The sequence below is a fragment of the Henckelia pumila genome, chromosome 2 (assembly GCF_033568475.1).
Source record: "Henckelia pumila isolate YLH828 chromosome 2, ASM3356847v2, whole genome shotgun sequence".
NCBI lineage: Eukaryota > Viridiplantae > Streptophyta > Magnoliopsida > Lamiales > Gesneriaceae > Henckelia > Henckelia pumila.
Genome location: NC_133121.1, coordinates 119,503,011 through 119,517,437, shown reverse-complemented (window position 1 = coordinate 119,517,437; position 14,427 = coordinate 119,503,011). Strand labels below are relative to the sequence as shown.

Genomic DNA, 14,427 nt, shown 5'->3' with positions numbered 1-14,427 from the left:
ACTATGAAAATTGAAGAATAAAATAGACACCAAGATTTATGTGGAAAACCCCCAAAGATTATTAGGGTAAAAACCACGGGCAAGACCAAAATATTTCACTATAATATTTGAAGAATTGCAACCTCTCTCTGTGTTTCCAAATAGACACTCACTCTCTTATACAGGGAAAAGCTCTATTTATAGAGCTGATCCCTCGTCTGAACATGCAATTTGAACACAAGCAGCAAATTCAAGAATGAATTTGCCACATTTATTGCACCTGCCAAGTTAGACTTTTCAAACAACATGTGCACATTTGCCGACATTTCTCCCATTTGGAGATTTGATTGAGAATCAAACACATCTCTACACATCCTTTCAATCTTGTCTTTTCCTGCTGCTTACGTTTCTGCTAAGCCACTTGAGGATCTACACCATTCAAACTTTTATGTACTCACTGGCTTAGTCAGAATATCAGCAATATTATCCTTCGTATGGATTTTTTGCATATCCACACTTCCTTCCTCTACTACTTTCCGAACAAAGTGAAATTGAACTCCAATGTGTTTAGTCTTGGAATGAAAAGCTGAATTCCTTGCAATGTACAAGGCACTCTGACTGTCACAAAACAGAGGAATCTTTTCTTGTTTGTGTCCAAGCTCCTCCAATAACCTTTGAATCCATATTGCCTCCTTGCAAGCTTGAGTAGCTGTCATGTATTCTGCCTCTGTTGTAGATAATGCCATAACTGTTTGCAGTTTTGAAACCCAGCTGACTGCACCTCCTGCAACTGTAAACACATAATTTGTAGTAGATTTTCTTTTATCTGGATCACCTGCGTAATCTGAATCCACATAGCCCCTGAGTGTAAAATCTGATCCTCGAAAACATAATGCAGCATCCGAGGTACCCTTAACCGTACACCAATGCTCTTGTCCAGGATTCGCCATATACCGATTGACTACTCCCACTGCTTGTGCAATATCTGGTCTTGTACAAATGGCAAACATCAAACTCCTCACTGCTGATGCATATGGTAATCGAGACATCTCCATCTTCTCTGATTCACTGTTAGGACACATCTCAGAAGATAACTTGAAGTTAATAGGAAGAGGGGTTGAAACTGGCTTACTATCTTGCATGTTGAAGCGATGCAAGACTTTCTTCAAATAATTATTTTGGGAAAGCCAAATCTTCCTATTGCTTTTGTTTCGATGAACTTGCATCCCTAGAATCTTGTTTGCTGGTCCCAAGTCCTTCATATCAAATTCTCTAGCCAACTGTGCCTTCAATTCTTGGACCCGATCTTTGTTGGGGCCTGCTACCAACATGTCGTCCACGTACAACAGCAAAATGATATAACCATCATCACCAAACCTCTTGAAATACGTACAAGGGTCTGCACTGAGTCTGTTGTAACCAAGGCTCGTGATATAGGAATCAAATATTTTGTACCAACACCTCGGCGCCTGTTTGAGACCGTACAGAGATTTGTTTAACCTGCAAACCAAGTTCTCTTTGCCCTTTTCTGCAAAACCTTATGGCTGGAGCAAATAGATTTCTTCTTCAATATCTCCATGAAGAAATGAAGTTTTCACATCTAGTTGTTCTAGATGTAGGTCAAACACCACACACATTGCCAATACTACTCTGACTGTTGAAAGTCAAACCACAGGAGAAAATATATCATTGAAGTCAATACCTTCTTTCTGAGCATACCCTTTGACAACCAATCTTGCACGATACCACTCCACTTGGTTATTGCCATCACGCTTGATCTTATAGACCCATCTGTTACCGATAGCTTTTCTTCCTCGTGGTAGTGTAACAATATCCCAAGTTTTGTTCATGTCCAATGCTTCCAATTCTTCCTGCATCGCTGTCATCCACAGGGATACATCCGAGCTTTGAGTAGCCTCATGGAAACTCGATGGCTCACCATCCTCTGTTAATAGATAATATGCAATGTTGCTTTCAGTGACATAATCTGAAAGCCAACCTAGTGGTCTTCTCTCTCGAGTTGACTGTCTCACTTTGGAAACCTCTGACTCAACTGGTTCTTGTACCTCGTGTTCTGGTACTGCTTCACAAGAAACTTGATCTTCGTCTGTCTTATTTTCCACCTGAATGATAGTAGTTTCTGAATTCAATGTGTCTTTGTCTCCCTTCACTTTATCTTCCTCGAAGATAACATCCCTGCTGATGATAAGCTTGTGGACAGTAGGATCCCACAAGCGAAACCTCTTTACTCCATCAGCATAGCCCAAGAAGATGCACTTTCTGGATTTTGAAATCCAACTTCGATCTTTCTTGTTCATTGTACATAACGTACACCGGACTTCTAAATGTATGTAACCGAGAATAATCAGCTGGCTTGCCAGTCCACACCTCCATTGGAATCTTCAAATCAATCACCACTGAAGGAGAACGATTGATGATGTAAGAAGCAGTTGTGACTGCTTCAGCCCAAAATGACTTTGCTAGACCCGCAGTACTTAACATGGCCCTTGTTTTGTCCAACAAAGTTTTGTTCATCCGCATTGCCACTCCATTCTGTTGAGTCATGTAAGCCGTCGTGAATTGTTGTTTGATGCCCTCATGCTGGCAGAATGCATCAAATTCATCACTGGTATATTCTCCTCCATTGTCCGTCCTCAAACACTCGATTTTCTTGTCAGAATCAAGTTCAACCCGCGCTTTGAAAACTTTGAAGACTTCAAAAACATCCGACTTCTTCTTGATTGGATACACCCAACATCTCCTAGAGAAATTATCAATAAACGAGACAAAGTATCTCGCTCCTCCTAGGGATACCACAGGTTCTTGCCAAACATCAGAATGAATCAGCTCCAATATTCCTTTGCTTTTGGCAGTAGATGTGCCAAACTTTAATCTGTGTTGTTTAATGGTAACACAATGCTCACAAAAGGGTAGAGTAACTTTTGCAAGCCCCGACAACAGCTTCCGTTCTGAGAGAATCTTCATTCCTTGTTCTGGCATATGCCCAAGCTTTCTATACCACAACACTGTTGATTCTTCTCCCGAACTAATTGATACAACAACTAGTTCCGCCTCTTTGTGTGTTTCCCCCAACAATACATACAGATTTGCAGCAACCTTTTTCTCCTTCATAACCACAAGCGCGCCTTTCACAATCTTCATGATCTCTTTCTCGATACGAGTTTTGCACCCAATATCATCCAATTGCCCCAAAGACAAAAGATTATTTGTCAGACCCTTCACATGTCGTACCTCCTGTATGGTGCGAATAGTACCATCAAACATTTTGATTTTAATGGTACCGACCCCAGCGATTTCTAAAGCATGATCATTTCCCATGAATACAGATCCTCCTGAGACTGGTTCATACTGATCAAACCATTCTCCTTGACGTCATGTGCCACGTCGCTCCTGAATCCATAATCCATGCATCACAAAATTTGTATCTGCCTTCCGCAACTGTTGCTGTTTCGCTGAATAATATTTCACCACTGCCTGAAGTCCTGGCCACATTTCCTTGAGATCTCTTCTCTATTCTCTTCGTACACTCTCTCTTGAAGTGCCCTTTATCTCCACATTTAAAGCAGTAAATATTATTCTTCTTACTTCTTGACTTGGATCTACCATATCTGTGGCTCCCACTGGAGTCACGCTCCGTCAATCTTCCTCTCGTCATTGGTAAAGCCTCTGCTTGCTTTGACGTTGCCAACCTATCTTCCTTGTTCCTTCGACGACTCTCTTCTCCAAGAAACGCAGTTAAGACGTCGTCAAAATTTAAATTATCCGAAAGAACATTGTTGGTAACATTGATGATGAGCTGATCGTATGAATCTGGTAGACTTTGAAGTAGAAGCTCCGCACGTTCTTTTTCCTCTATTTTATGCCCCATAGACTTGAGCCGAGAAAATAGAGTATTCAATGTGTTGATATGGTCGGTCATCGATGAGGATTCCGCCATCCGAAGAGTATAAAGCTTTCTCTTTAGGAAAATTTTGTTGTGCAGTGACTTGACCTCGTACAGTTTTGCTAGAGTATCCCAAATAACTTTTGCGCTTTTTATTTCAGAGATACTTGACAAAACTTCATCCGCTATAGCCAAGTGCAAATTGGCAAAACATTGTGATTCATCACGTTCCACTTTTGATCGTCCGTGACGTCCGTCGGTCTATCTCCAATAGCTGTCAAGCAACGCTCATTTGTTAGAATTGCTTGCACCTTCAATTTTCACAACAAAAAATTGCTTCCATTGAACTTTTCTATCTCGTATTTTGCCGACATCTTGAATACAAGAATCTTGTCTTATAAAATCTTCAAAAAATCTTTTCTGATGTGGAAGATCAGTCACAGCTGCAACCATAGAGCATACTCAGAATTTTAAGAAATTTTATGTCAAGGCTCTGATACCACTTGTTGATCCCAGGTGCAGCATCACGAAATAAAAACTATGGAAATTGAAGAATAAAATAGACACCAAGATTTACGTGAAAAACCTCCAAATATTATTAGGGTAAAAAAACACGGGCAAGACCAAAATATTTCACTATAATATTTGGAGAATTACAACATCTCTCTGTATTTCCAAAGAGACACTCACTCTCTTATACAGGAAAAAACCTATCTCACAAATATATATAGAAATATAGGAGAAGAAAACTCAAGACTAAAGAAAAGAACTTGAGGCTGAGAGATGATTTTGAAATGCCGAGGGAAGAGCTCTATTTATAGAGCTGATCCCTCATCTGAACATGCAATTTGAACACAAGCAGCAAATTCAAGAATGAATTTGCCACATTTATTGCACCTGCCAAGTTAGACTTTTCGAACAACATATGCACATTTGCCGACAATAATACACATGAGTTTTTCACAATTTGTTATCCACAGCTGGCGAAGCGCGCTGTAAACCTATAAGTTTTTGAAACAACACGCAATGCAAGCTGCAGAAACTCACATCAACAACACGTTGCGAAAATAGTATTGACAACATAATATCGCACGTCGCATAAAGATTTTTGATAGAACACATGTGCAAGTTGCGAATAAATTATTGAAAGCACACATGTGCACGTCGCGAAAATGATATTGATAGCACACAATGTTGGTTGTCGATAACCTTATATAATTCTAATGTAACATAAGTTCAAACGACTAAACAAAGAAATTAAAATGAGAACTCACTACAACAAATATGTTAATTAACCACACTAAAAAGACAACGGTTTTGTATCTAAACTGTTGTCGCTTGGTCTTAACAACGGTTTTTACAAAATTCGTTGTCGTTGGCCATATTTTAATTAAAAACGACAACGGTCTTTAAAAAACCGTTGTCTTATATATGTCAAAGACAACGGTTTTTAAAAATCGTTGTCTATGAGCGGGTTTTTCATGACCTACGACAACGGTTTTAATTAACCGTTGTCTATGTGCGTGCTTTTTGGAGTCTAAGACAACACTTTTTTTGTAATCCGTTGTCGTTGTTATTTTATATTAATTTTTATTTTTAAAATTAAAAAATATACATATTACATAATAACCTACTACTATATGCTTGAGGCTTATTAAGTGAAGGAACGAGAAAAAAAAACCAATCCCTAGCCCCCAACCCGTTGCCCCCTTCAACCCAGCTCTTCTCCGGTGCCGATCGATCGCCGAAAACTGGTCGTCCGACATCCTTGCAGCTATCCCAAACTTTAGCAAGTCCAATCGTGTCTTCAATCTCGAGTTTACAGCTTGGATCAAAAAAATTATATACAGTTGTTCTCTCTGGGTTGAGAGAAGAGGAGAATCTCTGATGGGGTTAGGCAACAGCAGAATGCGCTCCAACCCGTCTCCTCGGCCAGCTCCGGCCAAATTCAGGCGACGTTCCCACACCCACGCCCTCTCTTCCCTTCTCATATGTGGCGCCTCCTCTTCTCTATCGCCGGACGAGGTATGTGGTGTATTCTTACGCTATATGACTGATGTGTTTCATTTTTGTCTTGTGGTTGTGTCTGTTTCCTTTTTTGCCTTTTTTAACCCCAAAACTGTATGATTTTTGTGCGTCTTGATGTGAACGATACGAATATTGTCCATTTTTTCGATTGATTTATGTAACATAACACGAGGAGATGTTTTGAGTAATATTTCCTGTCAGCTGAATTTTCTTTTGGAATGTTTAGTTTGTTATTTTGTCTGTGGAGGAATTCCCTATCAATAGGGAATGACCTAATTTCTCCACAAGGAGATCAAGAGAATCAAACTTTCCAAGAGATTTATGATTTTTAACATGGATTTTTATTTTATAGAGATATTAGTCTACCCTTAGCCGATATAATTTTAATGGCTCTTTAACCATTCTTTTGTAGTGATTGCTCGATATGGACTGCTCAACAGAAGTTTGGATGTTTTTTGGCCTCTGACTTTCGGAGAGAAATCTTTGGAGCTCTGCTTGGCTTTCAAATGATATAGCTTAGCATCTAGCTTATTCGATTATAATATATAGAATAATGTACCGGGAGATGTCAAGGTAGCCATTTGTATTTTTCTCATCTGATGCTTCCACATTTGAATACACATAGGAGCTGGTATGATCTAGTGTTTATCCATACTTTCACTATGGTTCTTTTTCCAGCTGTTCTTTAAAACCTTTCACCTGAATGAACCTCTTCAGACTAAAGGACTTGTATAAAATTTGTCAAAATCAGATAAGTGATCTTAGTTATCTTTTTTCTTTTCTTCCTTTAAGTAATTGCAACGATATACTTGAGAAATTGCTTCAAACACCCTCCGGCTGATTGGAATGCTTCAAAGAGGAAGCTTTCAATAGAAGATAGATACTTGAAAAGACTAAAAAATGGTTGGTTGCTTGGGATGAGGAATTGCTTGCTGGAGGAATATAATAAGGTCGGTTTTATAATGAATCTTTTATGTCTGAATGTTGGTTCATTACTTACATGTATTTCATACATAGGATGAAAATCGATAAAATCCTTGGAGAGGTACACATATTGTTCTAAAGCTTGCTGAAAAAGCTCATTCACTTGTCGATAAAATTTCAGGTACATGGTTTACTTTCCAAACTAGCAACTAATATAGTTGAAAAACTATGCTTAGTTGAAGGTCTTATGATAGAGCAGGTGATTACAATATGCTCAATGGTTGCTTATATTTGAGCATCAAATTATAAATGATGTTTCGATGGTTTAAACGATGATAATTTTTCATAATTTTTTTTTTTTCTAAACGCACTTTATTTATTTTGACATTGTATTATGTTGTAATCCATAGTTTCTGTATTTTTTTTCTTTTGTTAGGTTGGTCTTATGTCCATGATTGTACAGTACTGTGACATAAAGCACTTGAAAGAACAAAAGCGTCAAAGGCAGAGGGTTGAGAGTACACTTCATATATGATAGTAATGACATGTCTTTGTGGGCTTTCACCCCATGTATATGCTAAAACATGGAATTTTGTATTTATTTTTGTCAAGTTAGGTTCAAAATAAACTACAGGGAGAATTGGTAACAGAGCAAGAAGTGATTTTTGTGTGTTTCGAACAATATTTTCGACAACCTTCGGATGAAATTTCCAATGTGCTCACGGGGGATTTTTATCTTTTCTTGGAATAGTTGATTGTATAGATTTGCCAGAACCAAATGAAGGAACTTTTGTTCTACATTCATAAAGGACTAAGGTAAATACTGTTTAATATCTGTACATATGAGGTGTTTGAATATATAGTAATTTTGAATCTTAATATGAAATAAGGTAATACTAATATTATGTGAACTTACTGTTTGGATAATGTAATTTGGAGTGTGGATTTGTCATCATGTTTTTTCCTGTAAAACTGAGATATTTAATCCCTATGAAACATATTTCAGTTGCTCGGCATAAAGGAAAAATAAAGCCTATTCATGTTGTTGATGTTCCTGACCATTCACCGCTTCAACCCAAATTATATGAGTTCTTGCCTCAGGCAGCTAGTGTAGTATTTGTGGTGGATGTTGTCGATTTCTTGCCTAATATCCGTGCTGCTTCAGAGTATGTGACAGTTTTATTTGTTTGTGTACTCATGCATACACAACCTCGTGGATGTGAACCACTTAAAAGGTTGAATCTTAATGTCTAAAGTTATTATTTGTTTATGCTAAGGTACCTACATGAGATTTTGACCAAGACAACTGTTATCAAGAAAAAGACTCCATTACTATTTCTGTGCAACTAAGGTTGATAAAGTTACTGCCCACACGAAGGATTTCATTATAAAACAGCTAGTGAAGGAAATGTAAGATTATTTATTTTCCTCGAGGCTTTCAATCTCCAAAATATTATGTTACATTCAATTATGTATTTCTTGTATATGAGCCAGTTGGAGGAGAGAGGTGATGCATCATGCATATAGAGATATAAAATGAGTGATCGATGAAGCCAAACTAGATACTTGACTATTAAAAGATTGGAAAATTCCTTCAGGATTTTTTATTAGTATAATTCATTTTTTTCCTTATTTTTCCAGATTCCCTTGTTGGTGGATTTGCTTGCTTGGAACCTTCTTCTCACGTCCGGCCATATTTTCAGGTTACAAAAAGATTTATTCGTATTCTATATTTACATGGATTATAGATTAAGACCCTAAAAGGGATTCTATCAATTCTATTTTAATAAAGAAAATTTACGAGTATCTTACATTTAAATTACATGGATTATGCAACATCACGTGTGGGCATAAAAAATTCAGTAGTTACTGTCATATGTTATAGCATTTAATTTAGTTTTAATTTTTAAAAATATCGTATTTCTGATATTGGGCCACTACCAGATTTGAATTCATCCCATGAGTGATCTAGTATAACTCAGTAATTTATAATTAAATGGGCAAGTTTCTGCTTTACAGGTCAGTGATGAAGAAGTTGAGGCAATCCTCCCAGCTATAGCTTATGCCCTTGCCAAAATACATATGCATCTGGTACACAGTGGGTATGACATTTGATCAATATCATCTTTAATTCATAAGCTTTGAATTTTTTCCTCCTGCTATAAAACTCGTGACACATTATTTTTTTTGTATGTTGTGAAATTTATTCCTTTTCTACCTTTAGATTTTGTTACACAACACGAGGTGGTTTTTATTACGTCGAGAAAGACATATTCGAAGTTAATCTCTTCAAACCTTTTCAACCTTTAGATTTTTTTGCATAGCACGTGGTGGTTTTCTGCTAATCTCTTCAAACATTTTCAACCTTTAGATCTTGTTTTGAATTGTTGCAGGAGATAATGGTGGATAACTCGATCTATTGAAGGAGTGTTTCAAGTTAATTTATATAAATTAGTTCATAACTCGATCTATGTATTTTCTAGTGTAGATTGATTTAGAATTAGAATATTGATTTGTAATATTGAAAAATTGTATATTAAATTTTATTTTAGAAATTTTAAATTTTGTTTTATGTATAATATTGAAAATTTATATATTAAATATAATTTTTTTTGTTTTTTATTTGAGCAACCACAACGGATAAAATCCGTTGTCTTTGTCATTTTAAAACTGTTGTAATTTTTGGTGTTGTTAAAAATTTGATATATGACAACGGATAAAAACCGTTGTCTTTTCAAGGCAACAACAACAGATAAAATCCGTTGTCTTTTGAAAGCTACGACAACGGATAAAATCCGTTGTCGTTGGTTATACTTTTGACAACACCCAAAAGTACAATGGTTTTGAGACCCATACGACAACGGATTTTATCCGTTGTCATTTTCCGTTTTTGTTGTAGTGACTAAACAAAGCATTTCAATTTCATTTATGAAAATCGAAACAAATAATAATATCTTTACAATAAATTTAGAGCGCAAATTTAGTTCTAATCCACATAAATACTTTTTTGTTTATCGTACCAACATATAAATATAAACACCCTAAACACGATAAAAAAATCCCTTACATGCAAGCTAACTACACATAACAAAGATATTATGATATCATGGCTTCGAGAAAAAACATATCGTCGTCTGGTTAAATTAGGTCCATGCTCTTCACAAAAAAAGTGTCTATCATTCCAAAATTTCCAACAAAGATTGACTAATTATAGGTAATAAAATGGATGATATCTCCGATTCATTGATATGAGGTCTTATGAGCAAATTCCCAAAACAAATTCATGCAAGCTTGTGCTCAAATTGGACAATATATCTTATATATATTGTTGTAGAGATATCTGGGTTCAATCGCATAACAAGTGGTATCAGAGTAATGGTGTAGCTAGATCGAATCATATGAATGGAATTGGATACTTAGAAGAAGGAGGTGAGGACTCTCAATAAATTAGTGATAAACACTCGAGGTGGTTGGTGCTCCAAGTATTTGATGTAAGATGTGTGGTCTCAACGTAATGGAGAGGAGTGATCTCGCGTGCGGTGTAGGAGTGTATGATCCTCCAAATGGAGCGAATGGACTGATGGGTTTGAGAAAAGGCTCGGACCATGAGAATATTTGAGGTTTTTGTTTGGGAAAAGGATTGTTGGGAATGCAATTAAAGTCATACATTGAAAAATCAAGTTAATAAGATGAAATGATATCTATATATTTATATTATACTTTTTGTTAAATCCAAAAATAAATCAAATTAAACTTTTTGGGTAAAATCCAAAAACAAATCAACGCCGGTTTATGCCAAAATGAAGAATATATAATGTCATTATGGAGATATTCGTATCTCAATGCACGTTAAATAAACAAATTAATATATATATATATATATATATTTATTTATATATATAGTTTCACCTAATGTGTCCAACATGATAAGACATTCAATCATTGGATGTTTTGAATTGTGCATCCAATGTGATTTATTATGCATTCAATAGTTAAATTAACTGCTAATATTTAATTCATGTCATAAATCTATATTGTGATACTCATGAAAACAAAACGTAATTATTGAAAGCTACCGAAATATTTGCTCTATAAATTTAAAAATATATATTAATTTTTTGGACTTATTTCAACTTTATCGTCATAGTTACGTTTTCAAAATAATTATTATTTTTGATTATTTTGATTATTAAAATTTTAAGAAAAATAACAAAAATAAATCAAATCATTAAATTTCATCATTGTGTTCAAGAAAAAGTAAAATCATGTCATAAGTCGAGTTTCTATTTCATTTAGTGTCATCTCATGGTGAGCATGATAGGTGCGCAGCATATCAAAACTCTTTCATAAAACAGTCTTAAAAATCAATTTTGGGAGACGATTATCCTATTTAGATCATCATTAATAATGAAAAAAAAAATATTTTTAGGCTGACCAATCTCCCAAAACACATATTTGTATGTTTGGACTGTACTTTCACTCCTTCATTAGGTACATTACTTCGAAACGCGGATGGGGTTTTGTTTCAACATTTGAGTAAAATTAAACACAGCACAATTATCCGCAAACAATAAATAATCAACTTGGGGATACAAAATAATAAAGGAAGGTGAATAGGTGATGTGAAAAATATTCATGTTCAATCAATCAGTGCAATCACTAAAAAAAATCAATAATTCAGTTCAAGATATATGGATTGCATTAATGTCAGCGTATCACTGATGAAAAATTTGACAGTTTTAAAATCCTTTGGCCATATATGGAACATGAACCATATGGGTTGTGTTGATGCTGCACACAGGGTCTGATAAAGAACACATCACCCCCAAGATAGGGCTACAATTTATAAGAGAAAAATAAGTTTTTTGGTCCATTAAGTTATCCATGTTTTGGTTTTGGTTCATTCTCTTTTCTGATATGAGTTTTGGTACTCTAACTTTGCATTTTATTATTTTTTGGTCCAACGGCATACGTGTTAATTTTTGATTGGTCCAAAATAATGACGTGGATCAATCACAAGCTGACGCATATGTAGTTGGACCAAAAAACACGAAATATGCAAAGTTAATGTACCAAAATCCACATCGAAAAAGTTAATGGACCAAAACTCAAAGGACGTAAATTTATTGGACCTAAAAACTTATTTTCCCACTTATAAGGGCCATTTCATGATCAAGAGGACGAGGCGAGCGTATTTCAATACACTTGGGAAGATCATATTTTATTATAGAAATTTTGATTGCTCTCATATTTCTAAATCTTTTTCGAGTTAAACAATATTACAGTTATGATATATACTAGCTATTACGTAGGGGTGAATGGTTAACATTGTAAATTTCTAATCCGGAAACCATAAAATCGATTCGAGATCAAAAGAAAATACAAAAATCTTATCTTATTAGTGTATTATGTTATACTAATCTTCAATATAATCTGATCCATAAAAATATTATTTTTAATTGTAAAAATATAATTTTTGTCGATCTATCTCACATATAAGCCGAAAGGAGACATCCTTGTAAAAGAAATAACAAAAAAACCCTCCAATTGTTAAAAGGGCATTGATATTTATACTCCACTTTTTATTTGCCGAAATTGCCCTTATGTGCTATAAATATTACATTTTTATTTTTATTTTATTCGATCTAGTTTGAGTTGAGTAGATTATAAGTAGGTATGTATTAGTCAAACTCGAGTCCTCGCGAAGTATTCGGACAAGATCGTATTCTTTGTTTCGTGATCACCATATTTAAAAGAAAATTAAAACACATTGGTATGCATATATTGGATATATTAACATCTCATTAATCTGTTATAATACGAAAAGAAAGAAAGGGGAAGAAAATGAGAGTTGTGAAACGTGAAGTAGAAGCCGTCAATATTATATCGAAGACAATCAATTATTAATGGTACGTACCGAAAGAGATTGAAGTTTGATGCGCGCGCTTATTCATATATTATATACTATATATTGACTCGATTTGGCATAAAATTAATTAAAATTAACTAATCACTTGACTTTATCAAATAATAACGACTTATATGTAGTATATTAAGAATTTTCGACCTAGATTTTAGGAGTATTCGCAATCACTACAAAAATATGATTATGTGTCAGTTTATATTTAAATTAATTAAAATCCAAATATTAGCCAGATGATTAAAATCCTCCAAAAGTGATTTTAGTAAAAACAAGTTAATGCTAAAATCACATATTATCAAACACTATCCAACTTTATTTTTAGCTTTTCACTTTTGTTTTAAAACACTATCAAATCCTCTTTTTTTTTTTTATAATTTATAAATTTAATTACTTTTACAAAATCTTAATTTTTTTTTCAAACACCCGTACACTCTAAATTAACCAATCGAGACCCTGCTCATACCCATTTTTTTTAGCCATCTCATGCCCACTTATAAATGAGGGAAGTTGGGGGAAGTATCTAATTTAATTGAATTCATTTAAACACGAGAAAGATGATACTTAAAAATTTAATTGGCTACGGTCTCGATATGATCGGATTGACACCAACGAGTAATTTCGAATTAATGTTTGTTGGTATGCGTTGTTTTCATTTTTAAATCTTTTGGATCAGGCCAGGCCGGGAGACAAACAATTGGGATATATACTCCTTTTAATAATTTTTATATATTTTTCATTATTATTTATGTACATTGATACCTGGAAGAGGAAACCACCTCACCTCATCGATAACCCTAATATAAAAGGAACATCCCTAATCAACCAGAACCGGGTCGGGAGCTCAGCTCGGGAGCTCGGAGCTCGGCCAAGCTCCCCCACCATAATTCTCAGCTCGGGTCGGGAGCTCAGCTCGGGAGCTCGGAACTCGGCCAAGCTCCCTCACCATAATTCCCAGCTCGGGTCGGGAGATCAGCTCGGGAGCTCGGAGCTCGGCCAAGCTCCCCCACCATAATTTTCAGCTCGGGTCGGAAGCTCAGCTCGGGAACTGGGGGGCTCAGCTCAGCCCCAATATTAGTAGGGAGTTAGCTTAGTAAATGGGTTCGACAACCTTGGTGAGCTAGTTAAGATGTTAGGATCAATGTTTAGGGCAAGTTTAGGAGTTCAGTAATAACTCACTCACCCCTTTTTCATATGACCCCCGGGGGAGCAGCAATATAGCGTCTTAATGATGACAGGTCAGCTCGGATAAAATGTACATGTCGATATCTTCACGGTCAAGCTAGATTCAGACGAGATATCCGCCTATATATTCGGGATTGCAATCCTAGGATTCTCGGGTTCCTGATAAGGAAGGTAAGCGTAAGATTCGGAGTCCTCTCCTATAAATACCAGGTTCACTTTCATTATTTGAATCCTAATTTTCACTCGTGTACACACACCACTCTCTATATTTCGCTATCCTAGCATCTGACTTGAGCGTCGGAGGAGATACGCCGGAACACCTTCCGGTCCCCCTTTAACACTCTTGTTTGTGGTTTCAGGTCAGCAACAGGTCATCATTTATTGGAGGAGTTTTGTTAGCGCGACTAATTAGCTCATCCAAGAAGATCACTTTATTGAGGTATATCAATTGGCGCCGTCTGTGGGAAATTTAAGCTAAGGCGTAGAT

General features: G+C 35.7%; 1 long non-coding RNA gene across 3 annotated transcripts; it reads left to right on the top strand.

Annotated features, from left to right (window-relative positions):
* The first annotated feature begins 5,562 nt into the window (after positions 1-5,562).
* Positions 5,563-9,263, top strand: LOC140884908 (uncharacterized). 3 transcript variants are annotated; one of them, XR_012150758.1, is made up of 9 exons: positions 5,563-5,908; positions 6,324-6,861; positions 6,929-7,016; positions 7,272-7,651; positions 7,842-8,001; positions 8,113-8,245; positions 8,477-8,538; positions 8,855-8,937; positions 9,229-9,263. It is a non-coding gene; the product is annotated as an uncharacterized lncRNA (long non-coding RNA). The 3 variants fall into 3 exon arrangements; XR_012150759.1 differs by lacking the exon at positions 7,272-7,651; XR_012150757.1 differs by having other exon boundaries at positions 7,272-8,001.
* The last annotated feature ends 5,164 nt before the right edge of the window (positions 9,264-14,427 follow it).